At 40.3% G+C, this 24710-nt stretch overlaps 1 protein-coding gene across 2 annotated transcripts in view; it reads left to right on the forward strand.

Annotated features, from left to right (window-relative positions):
- rps6ka1 (ribosomal protein S6 kinase a, polypeptide 1) overlaps positions 1–24710 on the forward strand; it is a 60315-nt gene that overhangs the window by 19241 nt on the left and 16364 nt on the right. The gene's annotated exons all lie outside the window — the stretch shown is intronic.

Raw genomic sequence — 24710 nt, forward strand, 5'->3', positions numbered from 1 at the left:
CAGGTTTGGTCGCACCTTAAAGGAGGTAATTTATTCAGCCTGAATAAATTGTGCTGCTTTATTAATGAAGATGAGTCACTTGTTCTTAATGAAACCATTATATGTCTACCTGTGTGTGTGTGTCTGGGTGTGTGTGTCTGTGTGTGTGTGCCTGTGTCTGTGTCTGTGTCTGTGAGAAGAAAGAATTACAATCCAAAAAATCCAGGTCCAGACACTCACGGTGGGTCAGAAAAATAAAAGGCCTTTATTTCAGTGGGCTGGAGTTATTAATGTTTTTTTGTGTTACCTCTGTTTTTGACTTGTGCCTTTTACAGGGTGTGGAGACCCCACCAAAAAATGAATAATAGTTGCTGTCATTACAGATGCAACACTGAATACCTGCTATACCTATTTTTTTTCTCTCAGGCCTGTAGGGGAAACACACAACAGATACAATACAAGAAAAACAAAACCGAAGCCTTCTCACAGACTGATAAAAGAAAACAGTTTGGTCAGTAAGGATGGTCTAGAGCAGAGGAGCCGCATGTGGCTCTTTCTACCGCTGCTGCGGCTCCTTGTGGCTTTGGAAAATAAATAATTAATATTTTAATTTCAATGTATTTTATTTTAGTTCTAAGATTTTTGTGAACTTGTACATTAAAATAAAACTTTAAAAAAAATTTTTGTCGCTCAAAATATCAACCACCAATGTGCGACACTCGCCGGCATGCACAGTGTTGCCAACTTGGCGGCTTTCTCGCTAAATGTGGCGATTTTCCAAATCCTCTTGGTGACATTTGTTTTGGATAAAAGCAACTATCGACCAATCTACCAACTCTTTCTGGTGTTACTGGAGACTCTTCTGGTGTTTTGGAGACTCTGGCGTGACAATATGTATTGTTCTGCAGTTACTTTCCTCAGCGAGCAGTGGTGCTGCCATGAGCTCCTCCCCGTCCCAAAGCGCTCACAGGCGGTCAGGAATCTGGTCAGCAGTCCCAGCTGTAGTCAGCAGGGCAAGCAATTTTTACTTTGCTGCAGATGGATAATTTAAGATCGGCTTTTTATTTCATATATACAAAGAGAATTTAAATAGAAATTGAGTATTTTATTTCAAAATAATCTTCAACCCAGCGTCTTCGTTTTTTTTCTTCTTCTTCTTTTTGGAGTTCAAAATGTTTTTGTTGCATGCAGAAATTTATTTATTTTTTTCTTTGTAGCAGTTTATTGATTTCATAACCGCAACACACTATAGTTTTTTATACATAGCATAAAGGTCAAAATGATTTATGCAGTGTTCTCTTCATTTCAGATGTCAAAAGGGTTTTGTGGCTCCTGGCATTTTCTTTTCCATGAGAAACCGGTCCAAATGGCTCTTTCAGTGTTTAAGGTTGCCGACTCCTGGTGTAGAGAAAGGACGACAAAATTCACAATTGGAAACCAACATTTGATCAGTAAAAGTCAATAAGATAAAATGGACTCAAGCAATACCAATGTCAATATATAGTATCTTCAATGATAAAATCGAGTTTTACGCGTTTGAGACCTTTCAGCTCAAGGAGAGAAAAAACAATGAGCCTCATTTGCAACCCAGATATTGACTGTAAGGTAATCGAAAGGTCAGAATTCTCCGGGGTAATTGTGGTCCAACAGATCCAATATGGCTGTCTTTGTTTGAGGTGTTTGATCTTATCCCCTTCAGTAAGTCTAAGTGTGCAATCTCTCTCATGTTGTATTTCCATGTAGGGTTTGGCCATAAGATTGTTCAAATTCCCAGTAAGAACAGTGTGTCTGTGTTCACCCACTCTGTCCTTAGATCTTCTTTTAATGAGGCCTACTTAGAAACAGCCACAAATGCAGTAGGACAGTTTATAGAACTGGTGATAGGATGGGTTTTGTTACTGAACAAATATTTAAAAGTGTAATTTTTCACGATGTTCTTACCACAGCCAAACCCTAACCCACTACCAAAATTGCCCTTGGGTCAGCAAAGCAAAGTGTCAGGTTCGGGGGCAGGAAGGTAACTCAGGACTTGTCTACAGTTCATCATTGGGGCCTTCCTGAAGTTAAATCCTCAGGGTTCAGTAAATGTCTCCTCTGCAGAAGTGTAAATCCCAGTGATGTCCCAGTTTTTCTGTATAATAAGGTATGTTTGATCGGGATAGCTTCTTTGATATAGCACGTGACAAAGTGAGTCTTCTGGGTTTTCCCGTGTATTGGTTTAGTTAATTTCCTCCTTTCAAGTAACAGAGCTCTGCGGTGAGGGGTCCACCCTCCATAGTCATTATTTCCTTCCGTAGGCAGGCCTTCATGTCCTGGTTGGTACAGGGAAGTGCATGATATCACCTTTAACTGAACTATGACCGTACCTTGCTCGAACCAACCCAGTTAGACAGAAACATACAAAACCAGAAATCTCATGTGAAATACCTAAAACTGATTCAATTTTGCCAGAAGATTTTGGTGTCCATTTAAGACTGTAGAACTTGTGGTAAAAAGCTTATTGAGTAAATGCATTTTCTGGGACTTCTTTTTCTCCTTAACCAAATAATAGCGGATAAATATCAGATGATGCCTTCAAGGTCTTTATACCTGCCATTAAAGAACCTTCAACAAAACCCCTTTTCAGGCATTATACTTTATTATCACTTATTCCAACGCTTAATTATTGTCTGACCTTAGGATGTTGTAACATTGCCTTAGTGTGCGGAGAGTTTCAGTTGTCATGGTTTCATCAAAGCGACTGACAGCCAGCCCAGCAAAAGCAAGCAGGGTTATAATTGGGTAATTCATGATTTTCTTTGTTCCTGTAAGTGGAGGACACATTCTGAGAGTACAGCTTTTGTAGTTGTTATTGTCAAGAAAGGGTGCGCGCGCGGAGCAATCACTTGAACTGTAGCATTGTTAATTGATGCTTAATAATGAAGAAGGAGCAAAATGACAGACAAATGGAGGAAACAGAAAACTACATGCATGTATACACATAAGAAAATAAAGCCCCTGGACATAAGGTCGGATGTCTGGCATTGTGAATGATGATTGGCACGGAGTCATGGATTGGTTGAAATTTGACTAGTTTTCACAGATTTGATTAAAATGAACAATGAGTAACATTAGGTTTAAGTCACTGGCAATTAAATATGTATGAATGATGTATGATTTTGGACCACTGTACATGCAAAACAAGCAATTTAAAGATGACATATTGACCTTTAGGAAACTGTGCTTTCATTCTGTTTTGACAAACCAATTCAATTAAATTCAAATAACTTTATTCATCCCTTAGGGGCAATTTAAAAGCTGGCTGAGTATTTAATATAAACACATAAAAAAACAACAACAAAAAAACAATAAACCACATTAAAAATATCACATTATATTACATGAGAATGATACGACATGTACGATATAGATGTTTCTCTGCATGTGTTGATATTTTTTCTCCAAAAATCCCAAGACTTGAAATATTTAAAATTCATAGTCTTGCTGCATGGTCAATAATATGCAAAAAATGCAGTTTTGCCTCTTTTGTGCATGTGTGTGCGTGTGTATATGTGCTTTTATGTTTGTCGTATTTCTGAGTGATTTCCACCTCAGCTTGATACACCCACCCACTGAGCCTGAGGGCAGAAAGCAGAAGGAGGTAATGTTTTTTCCATTGGTGTCAGTGACATTTTTTGTAGTCCCTAATGCAGATAATGGCTTTTTACCGTGGCTAGGTGCTGAGTGAATGGTGTTTGTGCTTCAGTGGCCGAGTGACAAGAGGGCACAGCGGAGTGGCGACAGGAGTGAGGGAATTGTCAAGAGCGTGAGTAGAGAGGGAGTGAAGGGAGGAGCGAACAGAATAGGAGGACTGCAGGAGTGGAGCGTGGAGAGGAGAGGAAACAGTAGGCTGCTCCTGCATAGCTCTCCCCTCTGTTGTGGACGCAAACACAGTCCCACAGTTCAAAGCTTTGTGACTGAAGAAAGACTCAGCGTGCAGTAAACCAAAAACGAGGAAGTGGCTGAATAACTCAACAGTTCAGACTCTCGGTCTCCTGGGAAGAGTGTGTGTGAAGCACATTCACACATACACACACTCATGTAGCACCTTGTGCATTTTTAAACCTTTATTTTAACAGGAAATCCCACTGAGATCAACCGTCTCTTTTACCAGACACCTGGCCAAGGTAGCAGCCGCACATTGTGATCCAATATACCTGTGGCTAATCTGCTTGTATCCTCAGATTACCAGCCACATGCGATGCATCTTTGCCTTCATGTGTGTGTGAATCAGAAGAAGGGCTCACCGCAGCAACAGTGTTGAGCATTTCCAAGACCGATTAAATATTTACCAGTGCAACGAGCGTGTAGGCAGGGATTGCCGCTTACACAATGAGCTTTTTGACCTTTGGGCTACCATACAGAGCTGAAGGGCTAGCAAGTCAGGAAGGAGGAAAGTGAGAGATGTGTAGCCTTGTGGCATGTGTTTGTGTAACTGCAAGCCTCTGTTTGCACATGCATGTTGTAGGCATGGCAACTGCTTTCTTACTTTCACAAACCGGACCTTGCTCTTGATTTACGTAGCTTTGCCTGTCCTTCTACATACAGACACTTTTAAATACATACACACACATTCTGAAAAGTTGGACAGTAAAAACCCTCCCCTTCTTTATTTTTGTTTTTCATGGTCACTTCAGCAATTTGGTGATTTTCCATCCTATTTTTGGATGGTGTGTTATTAACCTTTTACATATCTGCTGTAGCAGCTGCCACATCAGCATTGCATTAATACATTATATGCATATAACTGCTCATGCATTATGCTTAGATTTATCTACGCGTATAAAACTTTCTAATCCTTGAGTCTTTGTTATACTTGAAGTAGGATTGTTGTAGTTGCCAAGTGACTCCCATTCGACTTGATTAACGCAGTAGAAGATAGTATGATTATTCATTTGTCTCTAAAGAATAAGAACACAGGCTACAATGTGCAGTCAAGTAAAGTATAGGGAAAAAAGGTCAATCTAAAGAAAAATGGGTAAAGTTTTAGAGAAATCTACTTCTCTTTCTTACATAAATGTATGCTGTACATGAAGCTATTCTCAAGGGGTAACTTGGCATAAAGATTGGGGACAATGGTAAATACCTAGCCTGTGTTATGTACAACTTTGCACACTTTTGGTTTTATTAACAAAAGAGATATAATGTTTCAGTTTGTGAGCTTTAAGTTGCTAGTAGGCCAAGCCAAGCTAACTGTTGACCCCTGCCGCTTGCCTTAACACTAAGCTAAGCTAAACAACTGCTCTTTATACCATTTTTTAATCAAGCTCTCAGCACAAAAACAAATAAGCATATTTCCCAACACCAATCTTTCTTTAAGGGGAGTCTGCTAATGCAGGGTTTGCCGTCCTGCTTGTCAGCGCCCTTTTTTCTTCTCTCTGTCAGGCATACTGCAAGTATTGCTCCTTTGAGGGCTTTCAGTCTGGTACAGAACACAGAAGTCTCCTCAGATGGCCAGAGGGCACAAAGACAGGAGAAATAAAGGCTAAATCATTGCTTTTCTACATTCTCAGCCATCTGTTTATTCCTCCCTTCCTACTTTAGATGTCTCCCTTTTCTCTTCCTCGCATTCCTGCAGGGACTGTTCACATTTTACTGTGATGAGATGCTTCCTATCACTTTAAGCTGCTCCACTTCTTTGACCGTTTATTTTATTTATTTTTTTAAAGAAACTGGATGGTTTTGCAGTAGAAGTGTATGATTTTTATTCTTTTTATTTTTTTGCCCCAAACTCCCACTGAAGCTTTTGTTCACACCAGATTGTGGTGTTGCATATTTCTCAGTCATGCCAGGTAGTTGAAGGTTGCAACATTGAACACATATCACATTTCTTGTGTTTAATAAATAACCTGACACTGTCTTAATACTACTCCCTGACCATCTGTTCCATGTTTTCCTGTTTGCCAAGTTCCATTAAATGCCAAGAATTTTTAGCCAATAGTAGCATGGTCATATCAGCAAACCTGCCATTCTAGATTTGTTTACTTCAGAATATCACACTTTGAGCTCCTTAACATGAGTAAAAATGGTCACAATTCTTTCTCTCGACTATTCATATCTCTTTGCTTATCCTCCCTTTGGTTTTGCTTCCCTTGAAAACTTTGCTTGTAAATCCTGGTGCGAGAGATTCAACCACAAGTCTTTCCAGGGGCCCAATTTGCAATCAAGAATAAAAAGATTTCGGTTTGCACAAGGCACCTCTGATGTGTGAATGTAAATATCTATGCAACAGGATATTACTGAGACAAAGGCAAGCATGCTCAGTTGGCCTACCCGAGCTTTTAAAAGACAAAGTAAACACAATAAAACTTTATGGAAGGTATGATCAGGACAGAGGAAAGCTGTCGAGCTCCAGCTTTGAGTTTTGTTGGGTTTCTTCAAACAATTTCAGAGTTGTAAAGAGTCAAAACATTTCTTTGAAAACCTGACCACCATCGTATCTTGCAGCGAGCGAGCAGAGCATGAAATCTTGCCAGAGGAATAATGCATAATGCTGGCATCTGCTTGGCTGTGATCCCCAGTGAGCAGAGGCCTGTATTAACAAGGTTTGGACACGCCTTGGAGCTCCACAGAGCTGAACACTTCACATTCCACTGCAGGGTTAGAGGGAGGGGGTTTTGAACAGAGCTGCCTGTGAATTATTATATCACTCTGGGCTTCAGGAAGGAGCCCATAATGCACTTAATGTATTGTTCTCTAGTTGGTGCACACATAAAGCCTTGTTGTGTGTCTCTAGCGGTTGAATTAATAGAAATTTGCATGTCTTTTAAATATACCGCGTGCCCTGTTTGTTCTTCCTGTTGCCAAAATACTTCCTGAAGTGTTGCAGATGTCAGGATTTGTTTATTTCTAACTGTTGAGCTGTGTTAACCTATTTTGTGGGTGATGCCACAAGTGTGTGGGTTGAAAACACATGCACATTTCCCAAAACAACTGACTTTGATTGAACAGGGTGCAGTTTAATAGGAGGGGGGGATTGCTGATGGCAGCATTGTGGCCATCACAGATGTGGCTCCAGCCAACAGATGCGTACACATGAATATACACACACACATTCTGACAGCCTGAGCTCAGTGTGAGCTCGGGGGTTTGTGTTTTTATGCCTCTGCAGCAACGACAGCTGTGACCACAGGCTTTGTGTTTTTACTGTGTCCATCTGTATGTCTATAACATTTTTTACAAACTTAAAATACAAGGAAAGCCTTGAGGGAATTGCATCAAGTTTTTTAAATCCTTTGACTCAAAGATGAACAAATTCAACGTTGGTCGTGGAAATTTACTGTGACCTCACAAAACACGTTTTTGGCCACAACTCAAGACTTCATACGTTAATTATAATAAAATTTCACACAATTGTCTAATCTGAAAAAAATGTTGAGGTGGCAAAGGTCAAGTCTGAACAGATATGTAGGTGAGCTGCAATTTGTTGAGCAGGCAGAGTCATAAAACCTCAAGGCAATAGTTCTAGCTACAGCATTGTTTTGCTGACAGCTCTGACAGTATATTATTCGATAGTTTGAGAAAGGACACCAAGGAAGCAGCCTGCAGCCGTAGACACACAAATGCACAAGGCCCAGATGTAGCACAGACAAACTGTGTGAGCCTGTCTTGCCTCCAAAGCAAGAATATTTCATTCTGTTTGTTTGCTGCTGTTGAACTGCTCATCGTTTCTCACTCCGTGGTGCGTTGTACTCTACTGTCTTCCCGCTCATACATGACTCAGCAAGCCTCTTAAGCGTGATTATGTGCTGACCTCAGAGCTGACGAAGCTTATTGCTCTTTGCAGGCTTGTTGGGTTTTTTTTGTTCTTTTTTGTATTTCGTCTATTTTTCTTTCCACGGAAGTATATATATTTTTACCCTTCATGTCACCCTACATTTTGAGTCACTGTTAACATGTCTCAGCATCCAAATTATATATACATATGCTGCCCACACCAACAGTTAACCATTCTACACCCAGATTTATCCTGCTTTGCACACTCATGATCATCATCATGAGCTACATCATCTAGCTATAGAAATATTAAATAATAATTATTCTGCATTAAGACCAGTTAGAACAATGGCGCACAATAATCACCTTCAAATCAGATTAAACCTATGGAGGGGATTGGCAGAGCATCTTTTCTAGTCAGTTTCTGGTCATTTCACAGAACTTTGGAAGTCAGCTTTGTTGTTACAACCTGAGTCAAGTTGCAGGTTTAAAAAAAAAAACACCTTTAGATTGTCCTAGGTACCACTTGAAGCCATGGGTGCCCTGGGGTCTTGTCAGTTTGGTGTTTAAAAACTAAAGTGCACTGGAGAAAATGTCCTTACATTGGTAAAAGGAGAAAAAAACTCACACTGCTGGTATGCCTTTATCATTGGAAGGAGGTTAATTTTTGTCAGACTGAGTTTTTGTTTTTTTTTTTTTATCAAAAAACAAATGAGCGGTTTGCTTTCGGCCAGAAAATCAGAATGGTCCCAAAAGACTACTGATTGCTTTCTTCTTGCTTTGGCCTGATTCTCAATCAGCACTGAGCAGCCAGTGTTTCTATAACTCACAGTGAATTTGCCTTTTGAGCCTTGATAGACTTGTGAGTGGTAGCTGACATTGCACTATATGCATATTGAGACCTAACTTATTGCACAATACAAATTACCAAAAGTCGCTTTCAGTTTCCCTTATCACACTAAGGTCCGCTTAAATGAAATGATTAATTATTTGGGAGGCAATACACATAGGAAATCCTTTTTAATGCCTGTATCTGAAACTGTGTTGTATGTATATACATATACAGTATACTCATTCTACTCAGCTAATTAATCGTGTTATTGTTTCTAATCAAAAAAGAATGTAATGCAGCTTCAACTACAATTGTGAAAAAAATACTTTAATATTGCTGTTAATGTTCATCTGAGGGGATGAGGAATTGCTACAGAGTTCTACAAACCCTGGATAACTGTGATTTAATATTATTCAGGTTGTTTTTAACCGCCTAGTTCATCTATTCTGATTTAATGTTATCTGTGCATCAGAGAGCTACATACCTATCATTGCCTATCACTTATCATGCTTATCAAATAAAAGGGCCAGTGGAAAGTCAAACAGCCAAACCCATAAAGCTATGGCAACAAAGCCCCTTCAAAACAGTTCCACTTTCACATGTCTTCGAGTGCCGTAACAATAGTACAAGAATGAACTACAGTACCTAAAGGGATCGTGGCAGGTGTTGCTAAGGTCAAGTGTATTAGTACATGATGATTTTAAATATGATTGCATTTAACAGCAGTTCATTGGGTCATTGCAATTTATGGGCTCTTGTTATGTGATCTTGCAAAACAATTTTCAGTTACTGGTACTCTAGTAATGATTAAATCTGTGAGGGTTTTGTGGAATTGATATATGCAAGGGGGTTTCAGTTCTAATTGAAAACTCAATGTAGAAACCTCAGAGTGAAAAACACTGTACTTTAGAGCCGTTTGACTGTTTTGAGTTTTCAGTTGCACTCTGACCCTGCTGGAAAGCATTTCAGCACTGAAATAAGTGTACATGAAGGGGAAAGCTAGCCAGCTACAGCCCTCTTCAATATGGGCTGTATAACATTGCTGCTTTATGAAGCTGTGGCCAGGTTAAAAAAAGAGGAAATCTAAACTAACGGCAAGCTTATCAGATTGTCTAAATGACGAATAGCCTACTTTGGTTATGATATTCTATACACTGAACATTTTCTCCATATGTGATGATTATCTAACATCCATCCATCCATCATCTATACACCACTTATTCCTCACGAGGGTCGTGGGGGGTGGAGTCTATCCCAGCCAACTTAGGGCGAAGGCAGGGGACACCCTGGACAGGTCACCAGTCTATCACAGGGCTACACTTAGAGACAGACAACCAAGCACACTCACATTCACACCTACGGACAATTTAGAATCACCAATTAACCTCAACATGTTTTTGGACTGTGTGGGAGGAAGCCGGAGAACCCGGAGAGAACCCACGCTGCATGAGGAGAACATGCAAACTCCATGCAGATTCCGGTGCCCCCACCGGGACACGAACCGGCAACCTTCTTGCTGCAAGGCAACAGTGCTAACCAACTGCGCCACCCTGCAGCCCGATTATCTAACAGTAAAATTTTTAAAAATCCAGTTGTGATGGAGCACAAGGCTCAACCTGAGAACAACCGCCATGTAACAAATTACTTAACAGTAACTTGTGAAATGTGACTCTGTTTTACAGCTCACCTGTCTTAAGTGAAGCAAAGTACACAGTATACACAGTCTGTTCTCATCTTCAAGTTATAATTACAAGCAATTAATGAACTTGCTGCTGTTGTTCTATGTGCGTAAACTCACGCAACTTGCTTGCTTTGAAGATGCTTGAAATGGATCCTGCTGCTGTCAGATGTTGCAGTTATTTAATAAACTCAGAGGCTCCTACAAGCAGCTCTTGTAAACGTTTTTCAAAATATACTCTAGTGATACCAAATTCTGCCTTCGGTTTTTACTGTCCTAAATATTTCGATATATATACTAAAACAGTACAACAGCAAAAACCTAAAACATTAGGAAAAAATAATGGAATACCACATGACAGAACATACATCTACAGTAAAGCTAATTATACACTTGTTACAAATTGAATCACTCTGGACTGAATTCTGCTTTTTAATGACAAGATATGCGTTACTTTTCTAGTTTCAATATTCCGTACAATGCTGTTACACTAATCATCAGTGAATTTCGCTAATCTGACCTGTAGACTATCTTTGTTGGAGTAAACCTTTATTTTTATTGACACTTCAGTTAACGTGCTTTATGATGTTATGATGTATGTTGTTGGTGCATGTCTATTGGTTAATGTGACTGTATACAGTTCAGACCTGTGTTGAAAGTTTTACAGAAATGTTCCCACTTAGTAAGATTGCCGTTGCAACTTTTAAAAAGTGACCAGGATGCTCATTTAGACATGAAGTCGACACATTCAGATGCTGTGAGAATAACCGAAAGAATCGAAAAGTAAACCTGTATTTGTCCTTAAAGACGCTGATTTGTGTCAGTGCTGTGACAAAAATCTTGAAACTAAACAATGATCTTGTGAGAATCTAATTGGAGGTGAATAAAAGATATTTTGACGTAGAGGGACATGACTGACAACATAACAAATAACTGCATCTGTCAGAATTTAAATTACATCAACTTAATATTGACAAAATATAGTCAACTTTTGTACTGAAGCCACAGTACAGCTCATGAAACAAACTATAAAAGTTGTTCATATAATAATATGCTCTTTCTGTCTGTCAACAGCGCCCATCATGACAGCACAAGTGAGCCACGTACTTAAAAGTTGATCTGGAAGTTTTAACTTTTTAAAGAGATCTCTATTGTGTGCGTTAATAAAAGCAGCTCAAGGCTTTGAGAAGCAGAGCAAAGGTTTCAAGTCGAATAAGCCAAGATTATAGAGTGAAAATGCACAGATTTGTAAGTGAAATGCATTTCGGTGCTTTATTTGTTTGAATATTTAGTCCTCATTCATTCTTTACCAATGTGCTAAGTGCTTTTCCTCCTTTATTAAAGAGCCTCAATAAGTAGGAAGTTGTTATTCCTTTTCACTTAATGTATACAACAGGTCTGATACAGGCTCACTTACAGAATTCCAACCAACAAAACTTCCCCTGCCAGATGTATTGTATGCAGTAGTGCTGTTTATCTGAAATGTTTTGCCTGCCTGGAAGTGAATTTCAGCTCCTCTTTGCAGCATCTGTGATGCAGCAGAAGATATTTAATTGTGCGGAAAGGCTTGCTAAGGGTTTGGCAAGTATATGGTCTGAATTATGCTTTATGGTCGTCCAGAAAAGGGAAAACTCACAAGTTTTAATCTTTTATTTTCGCAGGAGCAGTGACTGTCATTTCTGTTAAACGTTTTAGATATGATCATGAAGGCTTGATATTATGAGACATCATCCTGGCTGCCGACACTTGACCTGAAAATGTCCAATCTGTCTCTTCTCTTTCCCATGTGATCTGTTTTGGCATTATTTTTTCCCTCTTTGCCTTTTCATCTTCTTACATCACACGCTGTATTGAGATTGAATGTGTCAGTTTTGAAGGCAGCAATGTCCAGCTCAATTGACTATTTCACCAGCAAGCTGAAAACAGTCAGACCTGCCAGTTCTTGCCTTTAACCCTCTGAAATCCAAGCAGTTTCTGGGCATTTTGTGTATATTTCTACTCACTGTGGGCTCATTTGTCACTGCAATATAAAGTCCTGCACATCTATGGAAACGGCACGACCATGACTAGAAGTAGAGACAACTCAGAAATGTCTTTTGTGCAGTATGACAAAGCGATAGTGTTGTAGATCACAATTAGAAGCAAAATTGAAGGTTAAATCTCTTTAACAATTTATTTTACAAAAATGTTCAGAAGCAAGATGTGCAACAAGTGCCCACTACTGAAAAAATGAAACCGTGGCTTTAAATGTTATAGATATTTACATTTTTCTTCTACCAGCTTGCAATTCAATCGGAAAAAATAAATTTTGCTTAACTGTTAGTCATAGCTGAGTCACTAATAACCTCCCTGTCGCGTAAAGAAGCACAGAATTTTTATTTTTTAAAGAATCCGGTTAGAGGAAATTGTTTATTTACGACAAGTTTTTAATAGAGACATGTTGAATATGTGATTTTAAAAAATATCACAATTTAAAGGTCAGATTTGGTTAAGTTTTCCAGTCAAGCAACAAATCACAGATGAATAGTTCAAGGATTGTCAAAAAGTTCAAATTTCGATGATTCTCTCTGTTTATTTTTTTATTTTATTGTTTTATTATTTTTTTACAGCTTCTTTCTTTGATAAATCATGTAATTTTGGCTAGGCTTTTATAGAAAGCGTTGTCACACCTGCCTGCGGGGTGTCTGGTTTGGAGGGTTAATTCCTGTTTGATCAAAAGATAAAAATTACAGTTATGACGACGAGGGGAAACAGACTCTGGATTCTGTTTAAGTGGCACTATGAGGGGATTTTGGTGTTCCAGCAGCACTCTGATGACAACAGGAAGGGAACCCTGATGATGCACACACATACTCACATGGACACACACACACACACACACACACACACACACACCTTCTTAAATGAGAAAAGGCACTGAGGCTTGAAGATGCCCTCTTTCACACTCTCCCTTTCACTGCCACTGCCCCCATCATTTTCTGCAGTACATTCCAGTACATCATCTTCTTCTTCTCTCCCCCTCCCCACCACCACCACCACCACCATCTTCCATCACCGCTCCTCAGCACTTCCTCCTTAAAGTCTCATTCATCATTATGTTATGCAGTCCAGATAAAGCCCGGCTATTTAACGATTTGTTAAGCAGGTGTCCTTGACTGCTCTGCCCGGTTTTATCCTTCGTGCTTTTTTCCTTGCAAAGTTTTCGAGCGAAACTTCTCATCCTTTATGTGAATTCAGTCGCCTAGAAAAAGAAGGAAAAAAAAGGAAGCAAGAACGGCCTTAAAATCAACTTAGACTGGAAGGTTTTTGTCAGATTGTGAATATTAGTTGTTTTTTTTTCTTTTTTCTTTTTTCTTGCAAAAAAGGATTTTTGCCATTGTGGCACCTCACTGAATGGCATTGGGCAAATTAATATCTTTCAGCGAATATTCAGAGCCCTGTTTGGTTCATCTGTTATGTATACACAACTCTTAGTGTTTCTTTAGTTAGTTAGTCAGTTAACAAGAGTGCGGAATGGAAAATCCGCTCCATTACACAAGCTGGACTTTGTACTCGCACACACACACATACAAACCCTCAAACACAATCTTTTAGGTACAATAAAAAACATTTTTTATTACCAAGGCTTGTCCACATGCAGGCCCACGCAAACAACAAACAAAAAAAAAAACTGCACACGCACCATCATTCACATCTTATCGAGTGTGAGTCATGGAGTTGTGTTTATGCAGCGGGTTAATTCAGCCTGTCCAGAAGGTTTTAACACAAACTAAAATGGCTCCTTTGCAGTAGCTAACAGACCTCGTTATGATTGCCTTAGCAGCAGCAGTACTTGGGAGGAATTAAATCAGTGATTGTTAGTGATGTGTTGGGTGTGTGTCAAGCGGGTGTCCTCTTATCTGAGTTTGTCATCAGCAGAGAATGATGTTGATGGCAGTAGCAGTTTAGGTGGGTTAGGGTGGACACACACACACACACACAAAATACACACACGGAGCTGGGAGATATGGTTTACAGGCCAATTACCCAGCCTGCCTCTGTGCTCGAAGGGGGCTTTAAATCTTTGGATGCATTTCTACACAATATAACCTCTGTTGGTCTCCCTCTTCTTGCCCATCAGCTGTATCGTTGATTTCACAGCTCTCTGTTTTCATGGAGGGCTGCTAAACTCAACTTTTGTTACCTAATCGAGAGTCTTTTGAATCATCTGAAAGTATTGATTTTACTATGAGCAATCATTAAAGAGCAGACCCTTAAATGCATCCCCTGATGTTTTTGAAGTAACAGGGAAATGCATAGATTTCTATCAAATAAGGTAACACAGGTTTATTTCCTTTACTGTACACAGACCTTAATGTCGTCCATAGTCACCCACCACAAATGCCCATTCGGAGACAGGCAAATCCCTGGCTAGTTTTATTTTAGTTCTCTGAATTCTTTTGTTTCTGTTTTGTTTTTACCATAATTTCTATTGGCTATGAAAACACTGTAGTCACACTGCACACAAGTCATGAGATTTAGATCTCAGGAGCATCGCAATAACAAAGTCCAATGTGGCAAGAAGCACAATCAGACAGGTTGTAAACAAGCCAGTTAACCTCTGGATACTTGAACCTGCCGGCAGGTTTGAAAGACATGTAATCTTTATAGGAAATCACCAAAATTACACCATTTCTCAGAGAAAGAATCAATATACACTGAACAAAAATATAAACGCCCCATGTCAAATATTTTTGCCATGTGGAGCTAACAGCTGTAAATGAGCATTTTATTGTACAAAAGTAATATTTCTCTTGATTTGTGTATAATTTTTAATCCAACTTGCTCTCAGTGAGCATTACTCAGTGAGTTGCTTTTTTACTCAATGCATGGGTGGGCATGTCCAGTGGGTGATCAGACAAAATGAGCAACAGCTGGACAATCCTTGGACTGGGGACAATAAAAGGCCACCCCAAAATGTCAAATGTTATCACAAGTCATAATGCCTCAGATGTCACAAGTTATGCGGGAGCGTGCCATTGGCATGTTGGATGCAGGGATGTCCACCAGAGCAGTAGCTGCACGGCTCAATGTCCATGATCGGACCATAGGCCGTTTCAGAGTTTGTTTCCAACAGACTGGCATGACTGCAAATCGACCTCATCCTCGTCAGCCACGTGTGACCACTCCAGAACAAGATCGCCACATCCAGCTCGTCCATCTGCGGGATCGACTAAGACCAGCGCCACACACAGCTGATGAGACTACTGGTCTGCACAACAGATGCATCACATCTCAGACTGTCCGTAACCGCCTACGAGAAGTCAACTTGCATGCTCGGCGCCCTCACCGTGGTCTGGATCTCACTGCTGTCCAGCGTAGGAACCGAATCGCATGGGCGAATGCACATGTCCGATGGCCCTTGGCACGCTGGAGAAGAGTGATGTTCACGGATGAATCCAGGTTCCAGTTGTATCGTGCAGATGGAAGACAGCGTATCTGGCGACTCGTGGGTGAACGGTTTGCAGATGCAAATGTTATGCCCAGGGTTGCCCATGGAGGTGGTGGCATGATGGTGTGGTCAGGCATCACATACGGGCACAGAACACCATTGCACTTCATTGAAGGGAACCTTAATGCACAAAGATATCGGGACGAGATTCTCACCCCAATTCTTGTGCCGTTTGTGCGCCAGCATGACATCACCTTTCAACATGACAATGCCCGACCTCATGTTGCCAGCATCTGCATGGAATTCCTTCAAACAGAGGACATTGAAACTCTGGACTGGCCTGCATATTCACCAGACATGTCCCCAATAGAGCATCTTTGGGATGTTCTGGATAGGCGTGTCCGGGACCGTGTTCCACTTCCAGGCAGTGTGGGTTTGCTCTGTGTGGCATTCCAGGAGCCACCATAGACAATCTGATCAACTCCATGCGAAGAAGATGTGTTGCTCTGAGAGATGCAGCTGGCACAAGATACTGAAAAATCAGATTCCTCAACCTGACCCCTGTCATGTTCAAAGGACTGTCAATCCGCTATAAATGACCGGACCACGATGTTATCAATGCCGATATGAAGATCAGTAATTACTGAAAATATATTTTGAGTTTCTCTATATATTGCGTAACCCAAATGTTCATAAAACTCTTATATTTAACATGGGGTGTTTATATTTTTGTTCAGTGTATTTTTAGCTCTCTGATGGTTCATAATTATCTCAAACTTGACGTTCCATTGAAAATCTTATACTGATATGTTATCAAAATCACTATATTCTGCACATCTCATTTAAAAATTTGCCACAAATAAACTGTTTGCGCGAACCAGATTCTGTAAAAGACATAATTTCTGAGAACTTTGGCACAACTGATGACTGACTGTCACAAAAATTCTGTAAAGTTTCAGCTGAACTGCAGGCTGTGCTTACACAGGACAGATAAGAGACAAGTATTGAAACTGATTTAAAAATATGACTTAAAACATCATGAAAAAGTATGTGAATATCAATAAAACCTTACGAAGCCCCCCTTTTTTATTTTGATGTTGGTAACATCTTTGGCTATGAACATTTTGTACATGTTAGTTCCAGATTTTTCTATTTTTGTAAGAATAATATTCAAAGAAATTCAACTTTTGTATTTTTAATAATTTATCTGTGCCGTTCTTCACAGAAAACATTTTCGAGTTCTCACTACTTCTAGTCATGCTGTTTTCATAGAGATGCAAAGCTTGATATTGCAATGAAAAATGAGCTAACAGCAAATAAAAACTTGACAGGACCAACACCTAGAAGCTGCTTGGTCTAAATGAATTGTCTAAACCAGGGATTCCCAGGATTTTGACTGTGTGTGCTGAAAAGCGCAGTAAGTGAAGGCAAAGTTGAATCAGAATGTTCACTCATGAGCCTGTGAGTGATATAAGGTCTCGATGATAATGTTATTTCTCCCGTTGTTTTTCTCTTTCATTTCAGCTTGGCTAACCAGGTGGTTTGCCTTCTGTCTGCTCATGCTTCTTCCACTGTTAAATATGAATGACAAAACAGATTTACAAAAAACGCTAGACTTGAACTAGAAGCCCCTCAGCCTCATGATCCATCCATCTATTCACTTCATCCCCTCCTCCATCCATTCATGGCTGCTATTGGCCTAGTTGTCATGGTTACTGTGCCCTTGGCGTCGCTAAGCCCTGATTGCGACTTGTGCTGCCAGAAAGAAAAAGGTTTATGACAACGCATATACACACAAGGGCTGACACACACAAGCACACACTTCTCATAAATCCCAATGGGGATTTTCTTTCATAGATCAGTTTGGCTTAAAATGCATATGAACACAAAACATACACTCCATTTCTATCTTTCTGTCGAACACACAGGCATGATTATCGTAGTGATTATGCAGGAGAAGCTCTGACAGACGGTCGACCCCATTAATCACCAAGTGTGCATGTGTGCTTTGTGCCATTGATAAGTCTGTGTGTTCTGAAAGGTCTCTCAGAGTCACAAGTTATTGCCAACCTTTAAAGGCCATCATAATATATTACTTCCAGAATCAACACAGAGAAATTCACTTTAATGCAGCATGGATGATGTCGAGCAGAGGGTTCTGGCATCAAATTGCACGTTGAAGTAGAGTGTGAAGGCACAGAAGTGCTCTATTTGTGAAGATAGAGGCTGGCAACTGTTACCTGGAAGCATCATCTAAAAAATGTTTCCTGTGTGTCTGTGGCCTTGCCTCTCGTACCACCTCTTGTCTCACAAAGAGAATGCCGGGAGATGGAGATGGAGATGGAGAAAACACAGTTGCCATAGTTTCGCGCTTCTCCCTCTCAGGGTCGTTTAAGGAAAATGTTCCGACCAGTTCCTCTCATCTTTTCATACATATAGATGCTGATGGTGTTTATTCTGCCCTTTTCTTTCTCTCTCAATTTAACCAAACCTGAGCTGCGTTTTAACCCCCCCATTTGTTCTTTTGTCTTGTGAAGTGTATGTCTCGCATTTGTGTGTTCGTGTTCCTGTACCTCTTCTTTTTTTTCTTCTCTCTTTTTCGTTTCTCAGCAGTTTTACGTGTTCCGCCCAGGAGCATGTAACCTTTGACCCATGTTGCCATGACAGCAGTGCCACAAGCAAGTACGGGAAATACAAAGTTTCTCTCATAGGAACATGTAGTCCATAATCCCCGATGAGTCAGTAAAACCACAGATCTTTCCCAGATGAAGCCACACAGCATTTACCCCTCTAGACTTTTTTATCTGTTGATATTTTCTTATTATCTCACTGTAATACTGACTCCTTATTGCCTGCTTTTCAGCAATTAAGTTGCTCTCTGCGATAGCACCAACACACTTCAGCATCTTGGATGTGTGTTGAGTGCAAGGATGCAGAGCTTTGATGGAAAACACTGACTTCACAAGGCCTTTAATTCATGCTGATTTAACATACATGGCCAAAGCCAGGGTTTCACAATTTTCACCAGCCTGAAACCAAATACTGACAAATTTTGGCTGTGCTTATCCCATCTGTCATATTCCCAGCAGCTTTGGCAAATGGACGTCTCATGTTCATTTCCTTCTTTAATACTCAACTCAATATAGCTGCAACAGTGAGCCTCACAAAAGCAGTAATTTCTGCATCTTTTGTCTTTGTGCTTTTTAATGCTTGTTTTATTCAATTCCATTTTTAGTATTTTAGCATCTTTCAGCTCACTGTTTTGGTTTTACGGCTCATCAGCGATGGCAGCTTTATGATGTCAGTGCCGTAAACTGTCCTTCATCGTTTTTTAGACTACAGCACCATAGAAAGGTTGGGAACTCCCCACACCCATACAGTACGGACTTGTCGATCACAAAGCACCCACTCCCTAATATATACTCTGCTTTATTGTCTATTTTACAACTATATGGGACCATAATTTACAAAGTGAACATCATGTGGTATTGAAGAAGATTCAAAACTAGCGGTTGAAACCATAAATGCATTAGGAAAATGTTTACTGAGGTCATATATCAAGTGAGAATAGGATCATTTTCTCACACACTGTTCTACAATCAGAATTCTTTTTGAAGCTAGAGGAGTCGCCCTCTGCTGGCCATCAGAAAGAATGCAGGTTTAAACCACTTCCACATTGGCTTCACATTTTAGATGGGGAGGTTGTGTGCATCTTATATATGCACTCTATGGTAACTGCTTGCTAAACAGATTTTTCTGCTGCCACTAGGCGGCAAAAAAAAGGCAATCAATACAGTATTAGATGAAATTGTAGCTTCTCCAAACCTCATATCTCATCCGTCTCAGATATGGAATTAGTACTGTAATCAGTGCCGGCCCAAGCCTCCAAGGGGCCCTAAGCAAAACATGCTTTTTTTCAATGATCATTCACACACCTACTATAAACTTTTTTCATTTTCTAATTTGTTATAATGAATACACTCGTAAAACTCGATGTGAGACTTCTTGTTTTGTGATTGTCATCCACAATGATAAAGGTAATTGAAGCAGATTTGCAAACTAGCAGAAAAATCTTACTATTAATATTTGGCAAAAGTCAGCAACTCTCCCTGCTGGCCAGACAGAGAAGCAATATATAAAACCTCGAAGAGCTGCAAAGTAGCAGCAGTGCTAATGACAGCATCCTTTTACATACCAGGTATCTTTTCACCCATCTACGGTTTACAATGGTAGTAAATTCACCTACAAGTGTGGCCTAGGATTGATTTACACTTAATATTTAAAGTGACTTAATTATTGAGATATTGAATGTCACAGGCCCACTAAAAGTAACAAAATAAACCAAAAGTCATCCATGTTAGATGTCATATTACCCTTGAAATGACAAAGTCTGTGTTGTTGTTAACATACCAGGTAAATCAGTTGAGGTTACAGCGGGAACAGGGACAGAAGGTACAGTGGGTGGGGTGAGAGACAGTGCTCTTTGCAAGATGCAAGATACAACAACAACAAATGTTAGCTATGTTAGATGTCATATGAGACATTAAATATGAAAACTCTTACACACATGGACAAAATTGCTGGTACCCCTCGGTTAATGAAAGAAAAACCCACAACAGGAGTCTATCCCAGCTGACTTAGGGTGAAGGCAGGGGACACCCTGGACAGGTCACCAGTCTATCACAGGACTACACTTAGGGACAGACAACCAAGCACACTCACATTCACACCTCAACATGTTTATGGAATGTATGGGAAGAAGCTGGAGAACCCACGCTGCACAAGGAGAACATGCAAACTCCACGCAGAAAGATCCTGGTGCCCCCACCGGAACACAAACCGGCAACAGTGCTACCAACTGCGCCAACTTGCAGCCCTACACTCAAACAGCTGGATTAAAATGTTAAGGATATTCAGGGACTTTCCTAACTTGAGGAAAGTTACCTTTATCTTGCTGTTTATTCTCCTCTTCCTCCTTTTTCTGCTCCTGAGGGATACGTCCTTTTTTGCGACATTTTGGAGATCAACCTGCTCTTGGGATGAACTCTGCTCTGCACGCAGCACGCCTGGTTGCAACGCAGCCTGAGGTCAGAGCGGAGAGAGCAGAATCACTACACCAGCAGGGTCTGTTTACATAATACTGGGTTTTTATACAACAATAGAACTTTGATAATACATGGATCATCACTCAAACATGCAAAAAATTGTAATCTAATTTTAATAACAAAACTGTACAAATATTTCTTTAGAAGTTAACTGCTCTTGCGGGCCTCCTACTGGTGACCGGGGCCCTAAGCAGGCACTCAGTTTGCTTATGCCTTGAGCCGGCTCTGATTGTAATTACACACATGCCATTGATTATGACTGCAAATTAATGATGCTTCATTTTTTGCCACCCAAGGCCATTAGCAGATCAAAAACTACCTCCTTGTGTGCTTTTCATTAAAGTAAGGGGATTTTTCCATTACATCTTGGAGGACTGTACTCCATCCACAGCTTACTACTGGTTATGTTTTACAATTTCAAATTCATCTTCGTCATTAAATTCCTTCGGCATCAATTAAAAGAATATGCAGTGCTGCAAATGCTTTCATTTTCATTTTAGTTTTTTTTTTTTTATTGCTGGGAACAAACTGATTATCTTTTCAAGCAAGGTTTATCAATAGTGCATCACAAACAGCTGTGATTGTTGCGTGTGTGTGTGTGTGTGTGTGTGAATGGACGAATGAGAAACACATTGTAAAGTGCTTCGGAACCTCAGGTTAAAAAAGTGTTTTGAAAGTGTGGATCATTTAGAGCGTGAGAGTCGAAACGATTACGTGATGATCAAGCAAATTAGAGAGGAGTGACGAACGGCTCCAGCGATGCTGTTGTTTGTGCTTATGCGGTGTGAATCTGTGTGTTATAATGCAGATGTTTCTCCATGCTCCTTAAATGGTGCTGCATCATGCTGTGGACTGCTACACATTTCCTCTGCAGTCAGCCAGCTTAGCTTTGACTCCGGTGACCTCATTCTGTATATTACCAGCATCCACGCTTCCTTCTCTCCCCTCTATCTCTCTATCTGTACCATTTATCTCTTCTCTCTTTTGTCCTCTCATGCTCCCTCCTGCCGTTTCTGTTCTTCTTCCGTTTATTTATATATTTATTGACCATGACTGCCACTGTAGATATTACACAAGGCCAGTATGGCCTCTTGTTAACTGGCCCAGCGCTGAACTGCCTATCATCTTACTGCTATCCTTGCCAGTGCTATTAATATTACAGATGCCGACACAGGATTTCCTGTAGCATCTGTGCTAATCCCATGCTGTGCTCTATTACATTTCCCGTCGCGTCCACCTTCCACTTGTTTGTGTGATTAGCATCAAAGTTGCATCCGTGCCAACCACGACACTTCTCTCACCGGACACTTGCTGTTGTCAGTCAATGATTCCCCTTTCGTGCAGCGTATCATAAAATCGTCTCTTTTGATCACAGATCTGGTTGTTTTCCTGTGAGCAGATGTGACAGATGGCGCAGTGAGCTAAAGAACGGAAATTAACCCCAGAGTGGAATCTTTCACCAAGGGGTCAAGGCTCGAAACATGGTCCTCGTTGCGAACCACCTAATCGCTTTGTCATCCTCCCTTTAAATATCTTCAGTCTTTTCTTTTAACCCGGTGTGATGAAATAATCTGAGCTGCACTGATTTAAAGCTGAAAGTGTTGTTCTTTAGTGTAGTGCTTCTAAGAATCTTTCCTAAATACTGTACTGGGAAGCTCTTGTCTTCTATCTTTCTGCTGGATGACAGCAGCCACACTGGCATCGACGGAGATAATCACATTAAGCAGTGAGGGATTAAGACTAAAGTATTTGCTGTAGGCTTCTTGTTCTGTGTTCATTGTGAGACTTTGGGTTAGTCTGCCAGTTTAAACCTGAACTTTATATATTTGTACTCCATTTATATCTTCTTTTATGACATTCTGGAAATCTGTTCTCCTACCGTGTGCCCTGGGCTAAGCTGGTATTAAAGCACCATGATGGGATGACTGAGGATTGCACCGGGACCAGGTGAACGTCCATCTGCAGCGCTCCTCTGTCCACTCAGTCTTTCTACCCGCCTTCTCTTTTTTTTTTGTCCCCGCTTGTCAGTCATGACTGTTAGAGCAGGTGTTGCTAGAGGGCAAAAACAGAAAATGAGAGAACGAAGGGGACAAGGGGTAAAGGACAAAACGAAGGAGGACAGACGGAGGGGCTTGTGCGAAGTGGAAAGAAGGTGTGTTGCAGGGACAGCCTGTTTATCAAAGAAAGGGGAAAAAAGATAATTAAATGGGCAAGAAAGTAGATGAATTAATGAATTAGCCCTCCCCTCTAAAATGTAGCATCACTCTTTGGTCCTTGCCTATTAGGTGAGAAAAGGCAAGATTCAGGATGATAAAAACAAAGAGAGACAGTCTTGTCTCTTACCTGACAGATTTGGGTGCCTGTCTGCAGACGTGTCTGGATGCTTGTGTACGAACACTCGCACACACAAACCTATTTTGAAACTCTTGAAATATCTATATCAGTGTGTTAGTCATACTGTAGAGATGTAGATGCACATTCCTCAGTGTAAGCTATATGTTAACACAATTATTCCAACTCAAAACCTGTCATACTGTTGAACATTTGTAATATTCTCTATTTAGTGTGAAAAGTAAAAACACTTTTGAACGAGGCACTCCTTTAAAAGTGCATTTACATGGTAACTAGCGTCTTTATTCGTTAGTAATAATAATGTGTAATTATTGATATATAAATCAGTTGTAAGTGATGGACAAGAACAGTATTTACCATCAAGTCTCTCTGTGGCCTAGACTTTCAAGCCGACATACAGGCACTCAATCTCACAACACAAGTCAAACCCAAATGCGCACTTAGTTAGAGCTACCAGACTGTCACTGAACAGGTCTTCAGGGGTTGGTCTTAATTTTTTTTTAAAATTTGGATTCTCAACAAACAGTCCGTGGGAGGGACAAAGCAAGTGCCAGACTGGAGGAGGATGAATGCAACCCAACTCAAAAAGTAGTTCTTATTAATGAACCTTGAAGAGTTTCAGAACAGAATCAGTAGGTCAAGTCACTGCTTAGTTAACTGCAATTAAAATAACCTAAGCTGTTTTTAGAATTGATTTTACTTTTTGAGGAAAAATAATTTTCATTTGTTCATTCTCTGCTACTGATGGTTTGCTCCTTATGCCAGTTTTTCATAATTATGTGACATTTTGTACATTTATAAAGAACAAGAATGCAACAGATGTGGTATCAGCAGTTGCAGTTTTTACTAAACGTGATGATGACAAACTATCGAAACAGTAGAAAAACTAGGAGTGAGAAGTTCCATAAAATGGTACATAAAAATATCATGCATATTCTCATATTTGTATCAGTTTAATATATTGCCTACAGTATTTTCAAGAGTCTCTTCTTCTCTTCAGTTCTAATTATGTAATCAGAAAATCTTAGTCATAGTGAAAGCAGCGCTGCAGAGTACCCGAGTGTGCATGCTCCCGCAGACAAAGCCTGAACCACGGTAGGATGGATGGATGTTTAGACTGCTCTGTCTCCATCATCATACACACAGTCATTTAGGCCGTTTCCCTCTCTGGACTTTCTCTCTTTTCACGTCCTTTTTTTTTTTTCCCTTTCCCAGCAGAACAGTAATGTATTGGAAAACGTGTAGGTGCTTCTTCTTCATTTGAGACACACAGACCAGTAGTGTAACTGTCTTGTGTTTTTTTTTTAGATACAGTCGCTCACAGCTGGACTGAACTTCCTTCAGACTGTTGCCTCTCCTTCCCCACATCCAGTTGTTTGACGCTAATCCTAACCATCATATCGAGTAGTTTAGTGAACTGCTTTGAGACACTTTGACAAGACATGGCTGTTGTGCAGTGTAAACCTGTGTGACCTTTGCGGCTGCTCTCTCTCTCTCTCTGTCTCTCTCTGTCTCTCTCTCTCTCTCTGTCTCTCTCTCTCTCTGTCTCTCTGTCTGTCTCTCTCTCTCTCTCTCTCT

Source organism: Stegastes partitus, unplaced genomic scaffold (assembly GCF_000690725.1).
Source record: "Stegastes partitus isolate 25-593 unplaced genomic scaffold, Stegastes_partitus-1.0.2 Scaffold48, whole genome shotgun sequence".
Classification (NCBI taxonomy): domain Eukaryota; kingdom Metazoa; phylum Chordata; class Actinopteri; family Pomacentridae; genus Stegastes; species Stegastes partitus.